Here is an 18774-nt window from a genome sequence, read left to right as displayed (position 1 = left end):
GCACATCTATTCACCTTTTTGGCAATTGGAATTGGAAAATCTTGAATTATTTCAGGTATACGCTTCCCAGTCTCCTTGGGGACCGGAGCGAGTTATAAGTAGACCAATAAATAAACTTTACTGAAGCTTTTAACCCCTCAATAACAAGCCATTTCCATTATTGTCGTGGCTTTAAAAGAAAAAAAAACCCCTGTTACCCTGTCTCCGAAACATTTGCTCGCGTACATAACAATATATCTAACAGCAAATGCACAATTTGTAGTTATTCGATCGCTCTGCGCTGTCCAGATTCGTGTTTTGTGATACGGGTTTGTATAAATTGGATTAATAAATAGCAAATAACGGTTTCTTCATAGCTTTCACGGTTCTAAAAATAACATTTAAAATACATTTATGGGCATCTTTAAGAGGTGATGCCAGGGACCGTCTGGTGACTTAATAGCTGCATAGCCTGGGGGGAAATTATGAAAGTAGTAATAATCTTCTTTCTTTTCTGTTGGAACATGTTACTGTAGGGATTCCTGGAGTTTTCTTTCGCCCTGAAGCTCCGAGATTTCATAACCAGCAGTTTTTAAAGCTTCCTTGTGAGGTCATCTTGATTACCTTGTTGTACAGGTAATCCTTAACCACCTTAACAACCACAATTTTCTGTTGCTAAGTGAAGCAGTTCGTTAAGTGAGCTCTGTTCACATTTGCCCCCAGTTCTTAAGCGAATCACTGCAGCTGTTAACTTAGCAACCAGGTTCTTAAGCGAATGCAGCTACCTCATTGACTTTCTCTCTCTCTCTTTCTTTCTCTCTTCCTCCCTTCCCTGCCTGCCTCCTTCCTCTTCCTCCTTCTTTTTTTCTTTTTTCTTTCTTTCTTTCTCCTTCCTCCCTCCCTCCTTCCTTCCTTCCTTCCTATTCCTCCCTCCCTCCAGCTGTCCTCCCACCCTCCAGCTTTCCTTCCTTCCTTCCTTCCTTCCTTCCTTCCTTCCTTCTCTCTCTCTTTCTTTTTCCTTCCTTACTTCCTTACTTCTCTGCCTGCCTCCTTCCTCTTCCTCCCTCCAGCTTTCTTTCTTTTCTTTCTTTCATTGTTTTTTCTTTCTTTCTTTCTCTCTCTTTCTCTCTCACACTCTCTTTTTTCCATTCTTTCCTTCCTTCCTTTCTTCCTTCCTTTCTTTCTTTTTCTTTCTTTTCCTCCCTCCCTCCCTCCCACTCTCCCCTCCTTTCTCTTTCTTTCTTGTTTAGTATTATTTTCAAACCCTGTGCCATTCATCTCTTCAAATCAGAAAAAAAAATCTTTAAAAAAATGACGTTTCCCGACTTTCTACAATTCCTGGGGCTTTCGTAGATGAGATTAGTTTTCATTTTTTAACTATTCCGGTCAAGAGGCATGAATTTAAAAAGATTTTCCTGTCTCATCTTCTTTTTTTAATACTCATTTTAAAAAAAAAACTTGCCCATTTTCTTTCTGGTGGTTTGGGATGCCGTCAGAAACCCGAGGAGAATAAAGGACTTTTTTCATTTAAATATAAAGTGCTTAGAATATCGTTCGAAAAATAATTGACGTGCCAAATGCAGAGGAAATATAAAATCAACTTGTACTCATAAAAAATATCCTAAGGCAAAAGGCAGGCACGAGTCTTATATTTCCCGGGCCACAATATAACAAATCCTTATATTTCCCCAAATATTGAGTCTATAATTCTCACAGTTTCTTCTCTTGTTGGCCAAGGGAAGAAGGCAACTCTCCTAATCTGTTTTGATTTGGACATTTATTCCCTTTCTCTTGCAAAACTTTGCATGCATTGTAGGCTAAATTGAATTGGTCGGGCAGTTAAAGTCCTCAGCTGGGCGATACCGACCGTCCTCTACTTCAGTGTTTCCCAACCTTGGCAACTTGAAGATATTTGGACTTCAACTCCCAGAATTCCCCAGCCAGGGAGTTGAAGTCCAAATAGCTTCAAATTGCCAAGGTTGGGAAACACTGCTCTACTTAACGGCCAGAATTTCTGCTACTAAATGGGACCTAGGCTGAGTTTTGCCCTGTTTTACGACGTTTTCCCTCCACAGTTGTTAAGGGAGTGGCTTCAGTTGTGCTTCCCTCTTGGGATTTTCTTTTGTCGGAAGGTCGCAAATGGGGATCGGATGAGCTGTCACAATGCGAGTCAGTTTCCAAAGTGTCTGAACTAAGATGGGTGCTACCGAGTTTGGGTAAAGAAAGCAAGCGAGGTCAGAGAGCACCCAGGAGCCCTCAGTCTTCCTCCTCCTCCATCTTACTCTCTTCTAGCCCTGATGATGTTACCTAGTTCGGTCATGCGAGGTCTGAAAGAAAACAACTAAGCTCACAGAGCACCAAGGATCCCAGAGTTGTTGTGCTCCTCCTCCACCTCCTCCTCCCAAACACCACTCCCTTCCAACACTGATGATGTTCCCTCGTTTATTTACTTATTTTATTTATTTATTTTGTCATACAAATACAGTATTGTATTGTAGTATGTTTAACATAATATATATATTTTAAATATTAGATTTGTTTACTGTATACTGTTTATTATTGTTGCGAGCCGCCCCGAGTCTTCGGAGAGGGGCGGCATACAAATCTAATAAATAATAATAATAATAATAATAATAATAATAATTATTATTATTATTATTATTATTATATAATATAATATATAGTTGGGTCATGAAAAGTCTGCAAGAAATGAACCAAGCTCAGAGACGACCAAGGACCTCTCAGTCTTTCTACTCCTCCTCACAATAATTAATAATAATTTTTTAGATTTGTATGCCGCCCCTCTCCGAAGACTCGGGGGCAGCTCACAGCAACAATAAACAATGTATAACAAATACAATAATTAAAACTAGGGCTAAAAACCCCAATCATTAAAAAACAGACAATACTACTCAATCATAACCATACATAAATCTTACTAGCCAAAGGGATACAACAATTTCCCCATGCCTAGCGACATAGGTGGGTTTTCAGAGTCTTTCAGAAAGCGAGGAGGGTAGGGGAAGTTTAAATCTCCAGGGGGGAGTTGATTCCAAAGGCCTGGGGCTGCCACAGAGAAGGCTCTTCCCCTTGGTCTCGCCAGACGGCATTGTTTAGTTGACAGGACTTGGAGAAGGCCGACTCTGTGGGACCTGATTGGCCGCTGGGACTCATGCGGCAGAAGGTGGTTCCGAAGGTATTCTGGTCCGATGCGATGTAGGGTTTTATAGGTCATTACTGACACTTTGAATTGTGACCGGAAACTGATCGGCAACCAGTGCAGGGTGTGGAGTGTTGGAGAGACGTGGGCATACCTAGGAAAGCCCAAGATTGCTCTCGCGGCCGCATTCTGCACAATCTGAAGTTTCCGAACACTCTTCAGAGGTAGCCCCATGTAGAGAGCACCACTCCCTTCCAGCGCTGATGACGTTACCTAGTTGGGTCATGAAAGGTCTGACAGAAAGCAAGCAACCCCGTGGTCGGTGCACCACAGCGTCTGTGGTCTCTGTGCAACTTACTGGTGTTAGGATCCATTGTGGAAGGATGCCGCTTGACAGAAAGACTTGGGGCGTAACCCATCGAGAACCGGATGATCGTCTAAATAGCTCTAATCCTCCCTCCAACGACAAAAGCGGCCAGACAGGTACAATAAGGTAAAAAACCCTATATTGTTTGGCCCTGCTTTTCAGGATCTTGTTTTGGGGGTTATGGCTCAGAACGTTTTCAAAACCAGCCAGACTGGTTTAATTGAATCCGCACGCCACCAAAGAGTTCGGTAGTTCAGTTTCCAGCTTTTTGAAGGTTTGTGTGTTTGTGTGTGTGTTTGTGTGCACATATGGTTACATATTGTTGCTCATAAGTGAAAAGGAAGGGAGCCGTTTGAACAGAAAATCATATACAGTGGTACCTCGTCTTACGAACTTAATTGGTTCCGGGATGAGGTTTGTAAGGTGAAAAGTTTGTAAGACGAAACAATGTTTCCCATAGGAATCAATGGAAAAGCGATTAATGCGTGCAAGCCCAAAACTCACCTCTTTTGCCAGCCGAAGCGCCCTTTTTTGCGCTGCCGGGATTCCCCTGAGGCTCCCCTCCATGGGAAACCCCACCTCCGGACTTCCGTGTTTTTGTGATGCTGCAGGGGAATCCCAGCAGCACAAAAATGGGTGCTTCGCTGGCAACGGAAGTCCAGAGGTGGGGTTCCCAGTGAGGGGAGCCTCAGTGAAATTGCAGCATGGCAAAAACACGGAAGTCCTCGAAACCCCACCACCGGACTTCCGTGTTTTTGTGATGCTGCTCACAAGATTTCCGTTAAGTAGCGAATCTGCAAAAGATGAACCGCGAAGTAGCGAGGGATTACTGTACTTGCAGGACCGCCTGCTGCCTCATGAGTCCCAGCAACCGGTCAGGTCCCACAGAGTCGCCTTTCTCCAGGTCCCGTCAACTAGACAATGTCACTTGGCAGGGCCTAGGAGAAGAGCCTTCTCTGTGGTGGCTCCGGCCCTCTGGAATCTGCTCCCCCTGAAGATCCGCACTGCCCCCACCCTGCTCGCCTTCCGTAAGAGTCTAAAGACTCACCTATGCTGCCAGGCTTGGGGCAATTAGACTCCAGCCCCCCCGGCCGATGAATGTATAGTGGGTTTGTTGACTGAATGGACATGACTGCATTTTAATTGGTTTTCTGGTTTTTAGATTTTTAACTTTATTTAATTGGATTTTTAATTGAGTCCTCGGAGAGGGGCTGCCTATAAATCCAATTAATAAATAAAATAAAATAATAAAATAATAAAATAAAATCATTCATACATACATACATACATACATACAAGCCTGGCTTTAAAAAAATATATATTTTGAAGCCACTCCTGGTGTCGCCTGTCAATTGTGGGTTTCTTGAGGACACGCCTAGTTATGGCAGCTGGCTGATTCCGGAACAAGGCTGCCTAAAGGCTCCCTGCTTTTAGCAGGCCGGGCCCACTTCTTGGCCACCCCTTTTCAAAGTTTCTAGTCCTCAATATGGCAACAACCTCCAACTTCCCTTCCGGTTTCAGACAGATGATATTTTTCCCCTCCCTCCCTCCCTTTCGTGAAGTCCCACTTCTCAAAAAAAAAAAAAAGAGAAATAAAAAAACAATTGTCTCGTATTTAGACAATTGTCTAATCACCCCTGGAGAACATCTGCCTTATTTGCAAACCTCTTGGTTCCAAGGGCACAAGGAAAGGGAAATTAGCTTTTTTTCTAAAAAAAATCTTCTTTTTACCAAAACAGGAGAAAAATAAGAACTATTTCTTTCCACCCGCATCTTCCCAGCCTGTGTGTAAGAACTACAAAGCCTATCTGTCTGAAGTAGCGGAGGGCCTCCTGCCTATGCAGGGGGTTGGGCTAGAAGACCTCCAAGGTCCCTTTCCAACTCGGTCATTATTATTAACGCACCCCCCCCACTCCCCCCCAAAAATCCCCTATGATTTCATATCACCGAAGCCAATGCTATTCTGATTCACGTCCAACCCTGTTTTTGAAAAAACAAAACAAAAAACCACACATACACACAGTTAAACTGGTTTGGAGCACGCAGGGTTTGCCGATTGATCATTAACTTTTCCAAACACCGGGTCGCTTCGTTGATCTGAGCCAGGAGGAGCGTGCAAGGGAATCTGAGAAAATACAAATAAAAATAAAATAAAAAATAATTTAAAAACGCAGCACCCGTCGACTTGTCTTCCTGCCTTAATTTTTTAAATTTTTCTTCCTTTCTTTTTTTTTGAGTGTGTAAAAAAGTTTTGCCCATTGCACTTTTTCGATTCATAGCAGAAGCAGTGTGTGTCTCGGCCTTTGCTCTTTGCTAGCTAAGGTGTGGCCGTCTGATTAAATGAAGGTAGCTCTCTCTCTCTCTCTCTCTCTCTCTCTCTCTCTCTCCTTTCCCCCCCCCCTCCCTCTCACCTGGAAGATTTGCATGTTTGACCTGGTGGAGTAAATTGGGCTGGCAAGCAAACCTGGGCGTGCCCAAAGAATGAGTTTCACATATGACTCACAAGCTGCAACACACAAGCACCCACTTCCCCAATCCGCAGGAGCCATTTTAAAATTGCACACATGCACACAAACACACACACTCACAAATACAAACACCAGTGCTTGGTTTTGAAGGTCCCGTCTGACTTTTGAGGATCCCCCACCAAGCCACCTCCAGCAAGGTAAATGCAATTTCAGGGACATTTCTGGGACTTTTGCGTAAGGGATTCTGGGGGAGGATTATTTCCACACCGAGTTTTTATTTTTATTTTTAAAAAGCAGCACAGACACTCACACACACTGGGTGTGTGCTATTTTTTATTTTTTTGCATCCCGAGCTTTCGTTTGCATTTTAAGAAAGCGATGCAGAGAACTGTTTTCTGGGAGTACGTTTCCATTTTAAATTTTGTTTGGAGGAGTGTTGAGAGAGAGAGAGATAAATTGAAAAAAGGAACAAAAGTTAGCTGAGTTAATTCCGCTTTTTAAAAAAACCCCATGAAAACAGGTTTAGGAAGCTTGTCAGTTTAACTAATCACTGGTATAATTAAAACGTAAGAGAATGAGAAGAAGGAAACGAATAAAAGTGGAATCAAGTCATTGCTATGAAATACAAATATTTTTTGGCGCAAATGTGTTTTTCTCAATGGCATAGAATATTCCTTGCGTGTCTTGAGTTTCGAAGCGTGGAATCGATGGGTTTGTTAAAAATCTACTTCTGCTGTAAAAATATTTGGAATATTTATTTGATAATGTGCCTCTTTTTGCCAAACATGTTCGCTGTAAATTCCCTGTTGCTCATTGTGGTTGACTTATTCCGTCTGCTTTTGCTGTTGCTTAATACCGGCTGTGACATCTTTGCTAGGAGAGGTTGCACTGGAGAGCTTTTGCGGAGGTTTGAGTTGCCAAAGGTGTGAGTTGTGACTTCACTTGTCAAATGCTGAGTGAAAGACTTTGTTTTTGGGTGGGGGGAGAAAATGGAAGAAGAGAAGGGACTTGAAATATCTGTCTCATGATTTCAACCTGTCCACTCCACCCAAAATATTTCCTAAATCAGCTTTTACCCAGCTGGTCCACCCTCCAGATCAAAGATTGCACCTTACATTGTTATTAATTTAGTATTTTTTTTCATGCTGCTTTGAGATAGGATGGGATCTCGTGATCCATTTCTATTCAAAGTCTACTTACTAGATTATTATTATTACTATTTATTAGATTTGTATGCCAAACAAAGATTGAGGAAAATTGTGATAGACTTTGTGCGAGATTTATTATTTTCTCCTGGAAAAAAAAAACTTATTCCACTTTTAAAAACTGTGTTTGGGTTTCTCCAAATTTGAGGTCTTGGTGCCAAGGAATCATAGCTGGCAAAGGATACTGTCGGCATTTGTGTTTAAAAAAAAATACATTGGCCTTGCTCACTGTAATGTTAGAGTTATTTGCAATTATTATCCCCTTCTAAACAGAGAGTATTTCTCGACCTTAGATAATACTCTTGAATGGTGAGTTTAAAAAAAAAAGGTTTTTAGCAGCTTTTAAAAAAATACTTTTAAGCAGTAGCGGTTCGTAGATTTTGGAGTTTGGATGGAAAATGACTTTTAAAATATTGAAGTATTGAATTCCATTCATTCCGTTCAGGACTGGAAAATATATTTATTAACTGGATATAGAAGCCGGCTATTTTAACAGCAGATTTATCTCTAGGGAGTCTGTCTCGAAATGATTAGATTTTATGAATAATTCAGGGCAGTAGGGGCAGTTGGAGCCTGGTGGGGGATGAAGGCTGTTGGGGCATGTCAAAAGTATTTTGTTTTGCATTCCTGGTGTTTAATGATGAATTGAATGGCCTGTGGGAAGTTCTGTTCCTTAAAGTCGATGAATGGAAATCAGATCTGATCCTGATACCAAATACCTTTAATTCTTGTCCCGTAGTGGCTTTATCTCGCTATCAAAAATTTGGCAATTTGGAAAACTTAATAGATACCATCCTGATTATACCTGTATGACAATTTGGGGTTTATTCAATTTAGGGCAGAGTAACATTTCATTTAGAGCAAGCTGTAATTTGTACCTTGTGATTTAAGTTGCTGCATTTCTTTTACTATGAATTAGTCATTTTTATAATTAACTACGTAATTGCTGACGGTTGAACGCTTTCATTCTGAACTGTCGAAAAAGTGTAATAGAAATGGAAAATTGAAATTGCGCCGTTTCTGTGGCCTTACGGCGTAAGAACCCATATTCTTTTCTCCTTATTTTTTGAAATAAGGCCTTTTCAGGTGAACTGCAATCATCTTTTTAGATGCTTGTATTGAAATGTTTAAAAAGAGCATTGTGGACCTGGGGAAGCCTTTGGAGATCTTCTGAGACAGGGGTCTCCAATGTTGGCAACTTTAAGCCTGGTGGACTTTAGCATTTATATACTTATACTGTATACCGCTTCACAATGCTTTACAACCCTCTCTAAGCTGTTTGCAGAGGGTCAGCCTATTGTCCCCAACAATCTGGGTCCTCATTTGACCGACCTTGGAAGGATGGAAGGCTGAGTCAACCTTGAGCCTCCTGAGATTTGATCAGCCAAATTGCTGGCAGCTGGTGATCAGCAGAAGTAGCTTGCAGTCCTGCCCTCTAACCACTGCGCCAACAAGGCTTTCTACATCATCTAGGTCAGTTGTTTTTCAACCAGTGTGCCGTGAGACATGGTCAGGTGTGCCGTGGGGAAATTAAACCTGGGCCCCCAAACTATGGCCAGTGTGCCAGATACGGCCCGTGGAGGCCATTTATCCAGTCACCTCCATCCGAACATAAACATTCCCCTCGCAATCCCTCCAGCTATCAGCGACAGGAAGAGTGGAGGCACAGGGAACGCTCACTGACCAATCACCTTCTAGGATTCATCCCGACCACTAGCGATGAACCAATAGCAGGCCGCCTCTCATCCACACCCAGGAAGGTCCCTGCTCAGGCTGCTGCACACTTGTCATTGTGTGGCCACGGCGAGTAGTTGAAGCTGCTACTCCTCCCCATGGTCCCGATTTCTAATCCTGGTCAGAACTGGAGGTAAATGTTGCCACCACTAGATGAAGCCTCAGCCTCCGCTGGTTGTGTCTATCCTGATGGTGTATATAGATATTTGACCTTTTTCTTTTTATAAGAAGTCCCCGCAGAGGGTGATATACAGTGGTACCTCATCATATGAACTTAATTGGTTCCAGGAGGAGGTTCGTAAGGTGAAACAATGTTTCCCATAGGAATCAATGTAAAAGCAAATACAGTAGTCCCTCACCTATCGCTGGTGTTACGTTCCAGACCCGGCCGCGATAGGTGAAATCCGCGATGGGGAATTTATCGACTGATAGTACTTATTTAAGTATTTATATTGTAATTGTTTGGTAAGTTTTCATTGTTTTAAGTGTTTATAAACCCTTCCCACACAGTATTTATTTTAGATACAGTATTTAAATACAGTATTTACAATTTTAGATATATCTTTTTTGAAAAACCTGCCGATCGAGTTCCGGGGGCTGTTTAAATCTGCCGATCGACTTCCTCAGAAACCCGTGAACCAGCGAAGATCCGCGAATGATTTTTCTCATTAATATTTCTTGAAAACCCGCGACGAAGTGAAGCCGCAGTAGGTGAAGCGCGATATAGCGAGGGACTACTGTAATGCGTGCAAATCCTTCAGGAAAATCCCAAACTTTAGAAGGGAGGCAAATAGAGGGCAGGGAGGAGCAGCTAAAGGGGGCGGGTGGAAGAAGCAAGGCTAGGCTAAAGGGTGAATGGGAAGGAAGAAAGGCAAGGGGGACGCCCCTCCCTTTTCTTTCTTCAAAAGACACAGTTTCAGTGCCTTTGCAAGCATGCAAAATCTTTACTCCTCCAAGCTGCCCCTCCCTTTTCTTTCTTCAAAAAAGGGGGAAAAAAAGAAACCCCTTCATCCCAGCAGCAGCTGCTTGGGTTCGTAAGGTGAGAATAGTTCGGAAGAAGAGGCAAAAAAATCTTAAACACCGGGTTCGTATCTTGAAAAGTTCGTTAGAAGAGGCGTTCGTAAGATGAGGTACCACTGTACTATATTGTTAACTATATGTATAATATGTACTGTGTTAGAGTGTCATTTTGTGTAATTTTGGTTGGTGGTGTGCCCCAGGATTTTGTAAAGGTAAAAAATGTGCCGCGGCTCAAAAAAGGTTGAAAATCACTGACCTAGGTGTCTATTGAGGAGTCTGTTTCCCAGCATCCAGTTAGAAGCTTCTTGGAGAGAAGCGAAACGTCTCCAAAGAACATCCAGAAAGTCCCGTTGCTTCTTGGGAAAGCACCTTTGGGTTGATCACCTAGATCAGGGAGATCAAACTTGTGGAGTCATGTTGTCCTCATGTGAAGTGTCACAATTTCCCCCCCTTTGCTAAACTGGGAGTGGGCAGGTCTGACCCCCCTTATTTAGATTTTTGCATCTCAAATACGTTCTCTCTATTCTAATAATAACCAATGTAAAAAGGATGTTGAGACTTTAGAAAGAGTGCAGACAAGAGCAACAACCGTGATTAGGGGACTGGGGCAGTAATGGGCAGCCACAAAAGTTTTACTTATTTGTGGGGGTGTGGCTTAATGGCCACGTGACTGGGTAGGAGTGGCTTGTCGGCCGTGTGACCAGGTGGGAGCGGCTTGAACGATCATCATCGTTCAAGTGAACTGTTAAGTCCTCGAATTACAACCACTGCACCGCCGAGACTTCGACTCCCAGAATTCCCCAGCCAGCAAAGTTTAAAGTTGCCAAGGTTGGAGACCCCTGTTCTGAGGCATCGCATGAATGGACTGCGCTACCTGGAGAATAGGAGTCGCGTGGTTCTCACATTGCTTCAGCAGACATTGGAAGCTTTCTTAAAGGTTTCTCGAAGCATCGCGAGAAGGCAGGACCCCATTTGGAGAAAGGCAGATACACTTCGGAGAGGGTTCATTGCTGGTTTTCTTGCGGAGTTTTCATTAAGTACTAGAACGTGGTGTGTTATGTGGAGTACAGGAAGAGAAGGACTGTGGGGTTCTCGAAGCATCGCGAGAAGGCAGGACCCCATTTGGAGAAAGGCAGATACACTTCGGAGAGCGTTCATTGCTGGTTTTCTTGCGGAGTTTTCATTAAGTACTAGAACGTGGTGTGTTATGTGGAGTACAGGAAGAGAAGGACTGTGGGGTCATTGTTGCTCGCTGAGCTTGGTGGCTTTCTTGCAGAGGTTTCATTATCCAATTAGGTGGGACTGCCTTCTGCCGCATGAATCCCAGCGACCAATCAGGTCCCACAGAGTTGGCCTTCTCCAGGTCCCGTCGACAAAACAATGTTGTCTGGCAGGCCCCAGGGGAAGAGCCTTATCTGTGGCGGCCCCGGCCTTCTGGAAACAACTCCCCCGGAGATCAGGACTGCCCTGACCCACCTTGCCTTTTGCAAATTACTGAAAACCCACCTGTGCCGCCAGGCTTGGGGGATCTAACTGACCTTTAGCTGTTTCACTTTATGTATAGTTTAATTGGATGGTATGACTGTTTTACAATGGGTTTTTATAATTGTTTTTAATATTAGATTTGTGCTTTGTATTTTGTTGTGAGCCGCTCCGAGTCTTTGGAGAAGGGCGGCATACAAGTCTAATAAATAATAATAATAGTAGTAATAATAATAATAATAATAATAATAATAATAATAATAATAAATTAATTAATTAGATTTGTATGCCGCCCCTCTCTGTAGACTCGGGGCGGCTCACTCGGGTATTATTATTATTATTATTATTATGATTATGATGATGTGCTAGAACGATGAGGAGTTTGCAGAAGATGAGGAAGAAGCATAGGAGGACTGTGGAGTCCTTTGGTTCTCTCTGTGCTTGGATGGTTTCTCAATAACATTTCATTACCCAAACTAGGGAACATCATCAGTGCTAGAAGGAGGGGCGTTGCAGGGAGGAAAAGGAGGAAGAGTAGGAGCACTGTGGGGCCCTTAGTGCTCTCTGAGCTTGATTGCTTTCTGGCAGATGCTTCCTTACCCAAACTAGCACCATCACATCATCTGTGACTCACATTGACTAGCACTGTTGATGTTACCAACATCTGCCAAAAAAAAAAAAAACCAAATTCAAAGAACATGAAAGACCCTCCTCATTTTGACCCTGGCACTTTGGAGAACCGGGCGAGTGGGACTTGAGAAGGAGGCCTGGGGTGGCTTGCATCTTCCTCGCATAAGGTAGGCCAGGTGTTCCTCTCTCAACACCAGGAGGCAAACGGTGAAGGCCAGCCGGGTGCCGAAGGGTCAATAGAGCGCAAGACGGCTGGGACTTTGTGTAATGGTCGTGGCAGGAGGCTTGAAGTGACACTCGGTGGAAGTAACATGATGCCAATTGAGAGCACTGAAGACTGTCACAGGACCACTAGTGGGTTCCTCCTGGAATGGTAGGGGACAGCGCACCGGTAATAAAAGTTGAGCTGTGCACGTAGCTTTGGGTATCTGGCGTGCATGTGTACGTATCCCAGCGAGATTTTGCGCAGGAAGAAAAATCTTGTGAGAATACCCGTGCGTGCATGAGATTTTGACGCATGCATGGAAGCAAAAAGATCAACAAAATCTCTTGCACGCATCACCTTGTGAAATTTTGCTTCCTGTGCATGTGCAGAAGCAAAATCTTGCTGCCAGGCGCGTGCCAGAGACCCGAAGTTGTGCGCGCAGCACACCAGTAGCAGTGGTGGCAGCAACCCCGGCCTGTGTAGGACCCAACCAGGAATGCCACTGCAGAAGGTTGACAAAGGACAGAGGTGGGTGGCAGGTGGACGTGAAAACAACCAAGGTCAGAGAACATTAAGGAACATCACATCAAAATTCCTTTTTTTAAAAAAAATTGCATTACTTTTGAAACATACCCTGTATTACCTTATTTTTCCACATAATCACCATTCAATTCAGTACATTTTGTCATCTGTGGGACGGGTTTTTTGATGCCGGTGTCATAGAAGTCTCCCGCCGCCTTGTCAGCCAGTTCGTCACTTCGATTTTCACCTCCTCATTGTCGGAAAAGTATTTTACACCAAGGTGTTCCTTCAATTGGAATTCCCTACCCATTTTGTCACGTGCTGTCTTGACATTGCATCCTCTCCATAAACTGAAATGATTTCACGATGAATCACAGCAGCGTTCCTGGCCCTTAGCATTCAGGCAGCGCATTACAGCACGCACTTTGCCCTTGGAGGGCAACAGAATGAGGATGCTCATCTCTAACCTTCACCACAACGACAGTTGATGATCTCCTGACCCCTGGCACTGCTCGGTCTCTTCCGCTGGCTTCCCGATAGTCATACCAACTTTCCCCGTGCGAAAGCTATGTGCCTTGTAACCTTACTTTCCGTATAACCCTCGTAGAATGAATGAATTGACCAAATGCCAAATATTCATTTGCTGATCAGAATCTCCTTGAGGTTGACTGCTGGTGATTTCATGGATACATCCATAAAGAGCCAGAGAGGTCAGTTTTGAAGGTCATATTCACTGTTGACCCAAGCTCGTTGTGACTTTGGTCCACAGTTAGTGTTAAGGGACATCACTGGATCAAGAAGTCTTGAATTCTCGGAGGAAAGGCTTAGATGAATATTCATATAATAATTAATATATTTATATTGCATTGGTTGCCGATTGGTTTCCGGACACAATTCAAAGTGTGGGTAATGACCTATAAAGCTCTATGTGGCATCGGGCCAGGTTACTTGCAGGACCGCCTCCTACCGCATGAATCTCAGCGACCAGTTAGAAGAAGGAGTCAACCTATTCTCCAAGGCATCTGAGGGTAGAACAAGAAGCAATGGGTGGAAAGTAAACAAGGAGGGAAGCAACTTACAACCAAGGAGAAATTTCCTGACAGTCAGAACAATTAATCTGTAGAACATCTTGCCTTCAGAAGTTTAAGCAGATGTTGGATAACGATCTATCTGAAGTAGTGTAGGTTTTTCTGCCTAAGCCGGGGATTGGACTAGAAGACCTCCAGGGCCCCTTCCAACTCTGTCGTTGTTGTTGTTGTTATTATTATTATTAGTTTGCTGTCCATCCTGTTTCATGAATCCCAGCGACCGATTAGGTCCCACAGAGTGGGCCTTCTCCGGGTCCCGTCAACTAAACAAGGGGAAGAGCCTTCTCTGTGGCGGCCCCGACTCTCTGGAACCAGCTCCCCCCAGAGATTAGAACTGCCCCTACCCTCCTTGCCTTTCGTAAACTCCTTAAAACCCACCTTTGTCGTCAGGCATGGGGGAACTGAAACATCTCCCCCGGACCTATTCCATTCAATTTATGTATGGTATGTTTGTATGTATGTTTGCTTAAATAATGGGGTTTTTTAATATTTTAAATTGTAAATTATTAGATTTGTCATGAACTGTTTTATTGTGTTGTGAGCCGCCCCGAGTCTATGGAAAGGGGCGGCATACAAATCTAATAAATAATAATAATAATAATAATAATAATAATAATAATAATAATAATAATAGGTGTGCACTCAATATTTTTCTGGATCTGAGGTCTTATAGGGCTGTAATGAGGATTGATAAGAATAAAACTCCATATTGGAAAATGCTAAAGAATATGCATGGTTACCATAATTCATTTTAACATTTTAGAGGTTTTTCTTTCTTTCTTGTTAATCAAGTCTGCTCTCCCCCTTTTCTGCTTTTAGCATACAGTACATTTCATCTGCTTAAAAAGCCACGGATATAACAAAAGCTAGGAAAATTGGTTTCCCCGAATTTGTCTTTCTAATGGAGATGAGTCACGAAGGTCGGAGTACATTTTTGTATGAAATCCCTACTGAATCACTGTAAATAAACTAGAGAGAGCTGAGATGAAAATCTGTTTTTATGAATCAGGAGCCCAGGTGGTTGTTGTTTTTGTTGTTGCTGTTGTTGTTGTTGTTATTATTATTATTATTATTATTATTATTATTATGTCAGTACAACACAGCAAACGAGATCATCATCATCATTATTATTATTATTATTATTATTATTATTATTATTATTATTTTCGTACAACACAGCAAACAAGATCACTATGCTGGATTTCGTATTTCATCACCAGTCGGGCGCTTCCCAAGCACCTAGGACTGCGTGATGTAGCGGCGAATTATGTTTGCTGATCCCAGTAAAGCGGCCTTTTGTAATAGACAGATGGAGATTTTGTCAATTCTGATGGTTTTCAAATGTCCGCTGAGATCCTTTGGCCCTGCGCCCAGGGTGCCAAGTACCACTGGGACCACTTTCACGGGCTTATGCCAGAGTCGTTGCAGCTCGATTTTTAGATCTTCGTATTTCACTAATTTCTCTAGCTGCTTCTCCTCAATTCTGCTGTCTCCTGGGATTGCGATGTCGATGGTCCATATTTTCTTTTTCTCCACGATCACAATGTCTGGTGTGTTATGCTTCAGAATTCGGTCAGTCTGAAGTCGGAAGTCCCACAGTAGTTTTGCTTGCTCATTTTCGACCACTTTTTTGGGCTTATGATCCCACCAGTTCTTTGCCACTGGTAGATGGTAGTTCCGGCACAAGTTCCAGTGGATCATCTGTGCCACAGCATCATGTCTATGCTTGTAGTCAGTCTGTGCGATCTTTTTGCAGCAGCTGAGTATGTGATCAATTGTTTCATCTGTTTCTTTACAGAGTCTGCACTTTGGATCGTCTGTTGATTTTTCAATTTTGGCTATTATTATTATTATTATTATTATTATTATTATTATTATTATTATATTTGAACTATAGAGTATAAGCTAATATTTGCAATTATTAACACCCAGAGAGCAGCACCTCAAAACTCATTTTTAAAAGTGCTTGGGTTTTTTTTGACGGGCATCATTTTTGTCAGTGAAAGGCGCAGGGAAAAAATGACTTTTATTTTCTATTTATTTTCCCCTCGCTAAGAATCCCATTGAGTGTTTTCTTCAGTATGCATACTAGCTATTCCTATCATCCAAAGGCTGCATGTTGAGGTGACCTTTGGTTTCGAGGCTGCAGAGACGGTGCAGTGTAAATATTAGGGGAAGTCTTAATTCTCTGGAAGTGGAAGTTGTTTTCATCCACGGAGAATGAGAGCAGAAATGAAATGTCGATTGTCGATTAACAGGTTGGCACACACACACAAAAAAAAGATTCTTCCAAACGGAACAAAACAAAAGATACTAGATTGGTTCCAAATGCAAGGGGGAAAAATAAGCTTTTTATCTCATCATCTTTAAAATGATATTTGCTGATGTGAAAAATGGTGGTTTAAAGTTAGCTGGTGCTTTTTTTTGTTGTTGTTGTTTTGGGGGGGGGGGTTGCTCTTGTTGAACTCCCTCTCTCTCTCTCTGTTCTCTCTCTCTTTTTGCAATAAAACTGACTAACTCGGCTGTTTTGTTTTCAGAGCCCAGTTTCATTTCTCCTTCCTACGATTTGCAAAAGTTTTTTCAGTAAATCCCTTATGCAAGATCAACACTTGGTGACTTGGGCTTCGTGTGGTGGAGACGTAGGTTTTAGTCCAATAATAAATGCATGGGGAATAATGCAAATGCATTATTGGAACACAGAAAAGGTGCCAGATTTGGAGATAATAATTTAATATTTAATTTGGTTTAATTTAATTTAATTTACTTTTTTATGGAATACTTGCGGGACCCCCTTCTGCGGCATGAGTCCCGGTGACCGGTGAGGTCCCACAGAGCTGGCCTTCTCCAGGTCCCCTCAACTAGACGATGTCGCTTGGTGGGACCTAGGGGAAGAGCCTTCTCTGTGTGGGCCCCGGCCCTCTGGAATCAGCTCCCCTAAAGATTCATACTGCCCCCACCTTCCTCACCTTCCGCTAGAGTCTTAAGACTCACCTATGCCGCCAGGCTTGGGGCCACTAGACTCTAGCCCCCTGGCCGACGAATGTATTGTAAGTTAGTAGATTGAATGGGAATGAGAGTTTTTAATGGTTTTAGGTTTTTAGATTAATTAATTTAAACTAATTGGCTTTAGGATACTATATTGCTCCTTTATATGTTGTAAGCCGCCTCGAGTCCTCGGAGAGAGGCAGCATATAAATTCAATAAATAAATATTACATTACATTACAGTACAATACAACAACAACAACAACAGAATTAGAAGGGACCTTGGAGGTCTTCTAGTCCAACCCCCTACTTAGGTAGGAAACCCTACACTACTTCAGACAGATGGTTATCCAACATCTTCTGAAAAACTTCCAGTGTTGGGGCATTCACAACCTCTGGAGGCAACTTCTGTTCCATTGATTAAACTGTTCCGACTGTCAGGAAATTTCTCCTTAGTTCTAAGTTACTTTTCTCCTTGTTTAGTTTCTACCCATTACTTCTTGTTCTACACTTCTTGTCCTGCCTTCAGGTGCTTTGGGGAATAGCTTGACACCCAGTCGCTGAATTCAAACATGCCTGGGATAAACATATATCCATCCTAAGATAAAATACAGGAAATAGTATAAGGGCAGACTAGATGGACCAGGAGGCCTTTTTCTGCCATCAGACTTCTAGGTTTCTATGTTTCTATATGTAAGATGTTGATTCACCTGTAAGTATGAATATGTGTTATACAGAAAAAAAACCCCAATAAATAAATATATATATATATATGTTTTTTCTGTTGGATATTCAGCAAAAATATGTGATATATAGATATAGATATAGATATTTGTTTTCGTAGATTTTCATGGGTATATGTATGTAGTTTGTTCTGCGTTCGGGTTTTGCCCCGTGTAATATTTTGCATGTCTATGCGACGTTTCGGTGAAATCATATTCACCATCATCAGGCTGAAGTTGTAAGCTTCGTGCTGCTGTAGATATATAGATATCTATCTATATATAACTATATCTACAGCAGCACGAAGCTTAAAACTTCAGCCTGATGATGGTGAATGTGATTTCACCGAAAAGTCGCATAGACATGCAAAATATTACACGGCGCAAAACCCGAACTCAGAAAAATCTACATAGATATAGATATATAGATATAGATATATAAATACATAGATATAGATATAGATCTCCTGTTCCTGCAAAAAAGGCTGCTTCCGGGCAGGGAAGAGAATGAGACGTAACGAATCCTCTGATTGGCTGGCGGCCAAGTGTCCCCTTTGTCCAAAAGGCCAGGGCGGAAGTGCTTTTGACAGCTGTTTGGCGAAAGGGCCAGGGAGAAAAGGCAGCCACCAGTGGCTGGGGGTGGCGAAAGGCTGTGGACGGAAGAGGCTCGGCCAAGTGGAGGAGGCTAGAAGTCCCATTCTGCCCCTGCCACCCCCCAAATTGTGCATGAACATCTTCCCAACGTATGGCAGCTTCACCGCGTCTCTTTTTGGGCAGGCCTTTGCAGGGGAACTCCTTGAAATGTAAAGTTCTCGCGAGTGTGAGAAGTTGTTAATTGATTGCACTCGCGAGAAGTTTTTATTTACATTTTAAGGAACTGCAAAGATCCGCCGAGAAAGAGAAGCGGTGAGCTGCAAGAATTTGGTAAGATGTTTGGGCACAATTTGGGGGTGGCAGATAGGGCTTATTTTTTTGAAGTGGGGGGGGGGGGGGGCTTATTTCAACACATATCCTGAAAACCCCTGTTGGGTTTATTATCCGGACAGAAAAAGCAATGGCTGCCAACCTGCCTTCCATTGAGGACCGACCTGTATACTGCACGAGTCAAAAAGAGGGTGGGTAAAATATTTACTGACCCCTCACATCCTGGGCACAAACTGTTTCAACTCCTACCCTCAAAACGTCGCTACAGAGCCCTGCACACCAAG

At 42.7% G+C, this 18774-nt stretch overlaps 1 protein-coding gene across 2 annotated transcripts in view; it reads left to right on the top strand.

Moving 5' to 3' along the window:
- The window catches only part of ELF1 (E74 like ETS transcription factor 1), an 89857-nt gene that overhangs the window by 8353 nt on the left and 62730 nt on the right, over window positions 1-18774 (top strand). Inside the window, exon 1 of one of the 2 annotated variants that reach the window (XM_070751373.1) lies at window positions 6020-6171. The exons of the other annotated variant lie outside the window; for it this stretch is intronic. The gene's annotated coding sequence lies outside the window, so the exon portion shown is untranslated. Of the gene's footprint in view, window positions 1-6019; window positions 6172-18774 lie in introns of those variants that run through there. 2 annotated transcript variants of the gene reach the window in all.

The sequence above is a fragment of the Erythrolamprus reginae genome, chromosome 4 (assembly GCF_031021105.1).
Source record: "Erythrolamprus reginae isolate rEryReg1 chromosome 4, rEryReg1.hap1, whole genome shotgun sequence".
Lineage (NCBI taxonomy): Eukaryota > Metazoa > Chordata > Lepidosauria > Squamata > Dipsadidae > Erythrolamprus > Erythrolamprus reginae.
The sequence above is the reverse complement of the archived record's forward strand: the minus strand, read 5'-3'. Positions and strand labels throughout refer to the sequence as shown.